The sequence below is a fragment of the Mandrillus leucophaeus genome, unplaced genomic scaffold (genome assembly GCF_000951045.1).
Source record: "Mandrillus leucophaeus isolate KB7577 unplaced genomic scaffold, Mleu.le_1.0 Scaffold877, whole genome shotgun sequence".
NCBI classification, from domain to species: Eukaryota; Metazoa; Chordata; class Mammalia; order Primates; family Cercopithecidae; genus Mandrillus; species Mandrillus leucophaeus.
Window position 1 is genome coordinate 21,949 of NW_012109552.1, and position 3,887 is coordinate 25,835.

The following is a 3,887-nucleotide window of genomic DNA, read 5'->3' on the forward strand; positions in this document are numbered from 1 at the left end:
ATGATGATGCAGCTGATAAAGGGAGAAAGGAAATGACTGCAAGTAGTGATTTAGCTAATGCACAGAAAGAAACTTTAAATAAAGTAGGAATTCTATTTCTTGGATGAAATAGTACTTTTCCTTTAAGAGGACATTTATTTTCCCTCTTTTCTTTATATATTTACATGGTCAGTATGGATGGCTAATGTGATGCCTTCCCATTTTGAAACATATAAAATTATATTCTAATAAGAGAAGAAAACTTCCTTTTGTAGATTAAGAAAAAAAAAAAAAACCCACCAAAGTGATGCTTCCGAGACGTTTTACAGAAAACATCTTTTGGCCAGGCATGGGTGGCTCACACCTGTAATCCCAGTACTTTGAGAGGTCGAGGCGGATGGATCACCTGAGGTCAGGAGTTCGAGACCATCCTGGCAAACATGGTGAAATCTCATCTCTACTAAAAATACAAACATTAGCCGGGCATGGTCACAGGCGCCTGTAATCCCAGCTACTTGGGAGGCTGAGGCAGGAGAATCACTTGAACCCATGAGGCAGAGGTTGCAGCGAGCCGAGATCATGCCACTGCACTCCAGCTTGGGTGACAGAGCGAGACTGTCTCTAACTAACTACTAACTAACTAAATCTTTCTCTAGTCCATGCTAGTCCTTATTGACTTACTGTTGAACACATTGTGTACCATCTCTCAGATCCGCATTTCTCTGTGTTGGTTTCATTCTCAGGCACACACCTTACATAGTGGGAAACGCCCCTGCAGCTTCAGGGTACATGATCCTTAATTTAAAGATCTTATAGAATCCTAGAGTGCTTTTATATAGAGCTTTAGGAAAAGTTCCAGAGGCATTTTTGATTGTTCTGGCTTGAGGCAAGTGCTTCTTCCTGAAGCTGAGTCAGCTTCACATGAATCATATGAATGAAAGGATTACTATGGAGAAAGTGATTCCCTAAAGGAAAAGCATACTTGGCAGACAGTCAAAGGTCTACTTCAATGAATATAAAAGTTCAGATAGCTCGATGAAATGATAGGAGGAAAAACTTAAGCCTGACTTAGTAGCTGATCTGAAGGTGGTTTTTCCCAGGGGTGCTCTCTGTCTCAATGTAATAATAATAAAAAAATACTGGGGGCTCTCAGTTTTATAGGATCCCAAATGAGAACATTTCTTTGATCTGATATGAACCATATAAATATAATTTTTGCTTATATTTACTACTTATAGTTTTGTTACTCTGAGATAGTGATCTTCAGTATGGAAAAGTAATAGAGTAATGCTTTAAAATTTAGGTAACACTGAATTTATTAATTTTGTATGATCCTTGTAGGATAAAGAAGCAGATTGATACAAAATAAGAAGATATGTCTTCACAATTTCCAATAATGAATGAGTATAGACAGTCTTTATTAGCAGTATAAAGGCAGCAACTTTATAGTTAGTTAATACTTACTTGCATTTATAAATCTATTTAAATGAATGTTTAAAAGAGTTCTAACAGCTTGTAATCATCCTTGTGGCATCAAGGAACTCTTATTATACACACACACACACATACACACATACATACACATACACACATACATACACACACACACACAGCCCAGAGTGCCTCCTAATCTATATAAGGAAAGGAATAGCAAAGAAACAGCGTTGTATTCAATTCTCTGAGAGAGAGGTGACTTAGGAGGATGAGATCAGCCAGTGACCCACCTGCTCTGACAAAGGGTTGGGGGTTTGAGATGAGAGCCTCAACTTTCCCATGCTTCAGTGATGTCTCTGTAACTCCCTTGGGTCACAAGTACATAGTTTCAAAAGCACTGATACAAAAATCAATAATGGGATTCAAATCACTTTTTAGCATGACCATTAGTAATTTTGTCAGAAGACACTTATCTGTGTTTTTTCATTTATGTCTATATAGGGGTATTATTGAAAATATTCAACAACTGATGTAATACAGGCACCTGACCAGCACTGACCAATCAGAGGAAATTCTAGCTATAAACATTTGAAACATCTTACGGGTATGCTTCAGCTGAACATCAGCCCTTTATATCTGTATGCAAAGTTACTAAGCATTACTATTAATACTTTTTTTTGTTTGTCCGTCAAGATACATTTTCTAGCTCTGTTTCAGTTTATTCCATTTATATCACAATTATTTCTAGTAAAAATTTAATTCGGAATTTTATATTTCCCTACCCATTGAAAAACACATACACAATTTGTCATTAAATAGTCTACCTAAAAAATTAGTTTTCTTGGAACATTAATTATCTAACTTATTGCTTAATATTAACTCCATAAATATTTATCGGGCTCCTACTGCGAGCCAAGGGATGTTTTTGTCTCTGGATACACACTAGAAACGATAAGGTCAACTCCCCCATGAACCTTATAGCTTGATCGAGGAGATGAATAACAGAATTCCAAAGAAGAGTAATAAATTCTATCTTGGGGAAGTACGAGGGACTATGAAAGCAATGGGCAGTGTCACATGACATACACCTGGGATTAGGGAAGACTTCTTGGAGGAGGTGTTAAACTGTGACCGAAGGATGCACTGAGAGGTGGGAAACATGAGGGAAAAGGACAATGGGAAGACAACAGTTCAAAAAATAGACCAGAAGACTTTCAATTACCTAAAGGTAGTTAATATTGCTTAGGAGCCCTATCTATTGTCCACGTGTTGTGAATGGAAAAATGATCACTTACTACCACTTACTACCCCCATACCCCTTTACTTTTTAGTTACTTTTTTCCACTGAAAATGTGCTTAACTTTATAGTCTGTTCTATAAACAGAGTTCTATCAGTTTGTCCTAGGTTCGTTCTTTTATACGGAGTTGCTGCTCACCAGCAATGTGCAGTGGAGAGTAGCAAGTGAAGATAAAAAGAAACATTCTAACTTTTACCTGCTGATTCATACCTCTCGCCTTTGCTCATGTCTCTTTGACTGGGGTTGCCCTTTCTCTTCTCATTCACCTGTAATATCTACAAATCTTTCAGGATTTGAATTAAATGTTCTCTCTTATCAAAACTTTGTGTCTCCTACAGGTAGAGCCAACTACTGTGTCTAGTACACAGTTTTTTTCTTATCAGCTGCAATTCTTTGTGCCTCATTTAGTCTGTAAATTATTTGAGGGTAGGGGCATTATGTTCTACTATTAAGACCTCAGTAATGTCTGTCACAGCATGGCTATTAGGGGTTTGAAGTACCTCTCACCTTCGTTTTGAAATTTGGTTACACACATAAGGTTTACTATACAGATATGAACAAGTATTGCTTTTATGACTCTTCAAATATCTCAAAGAAGCTAGATGGGGAACACAGCATGGGTCAGAGACAGGTAGTGGAAGAAAGTCCATAAAATAGGATAGGAAGTGAGGGACCAGCTTCCTGCCTTTAAGGCAGGGCTCCCCAAACTGTGGGCCATGGCTAGATACCAGTGTGTGGGTTGTTAGGAACTGAGCAGCACTGCAGGAGGTGAGCAGGGACCAGCCGGCATTATCACCTGAACTCCTCCTCCTGTTAGATCACTGGGGGCATTAGATTCTCAAAGAAACGTGAACCCTGTGGTGAACTGCACATGTAAGGGATCTAGGTCGTGCACTCCTTATGAGACTAATTAATGCCTGATGATCTGAGGTGAAACAGTTTCATCTGGAAGCTATCTGTCTCCCATCTGTGGAAAAATTGTCTTGCATGAAACCAGTCCCTGGTGATGCTTTAAGGGGTAGTATCCTGCCTACCAATAAAACAAGGGCTAATGAAGGAATGGCTCTGACTAGCCACCTCTTCTTCACATGCTAAAGTGATCATTTGCAAACAAGTGTTCTCAGTTTTTGAAGTTTATGTAAATGGAATCATACTGCATATATAACTATACATACT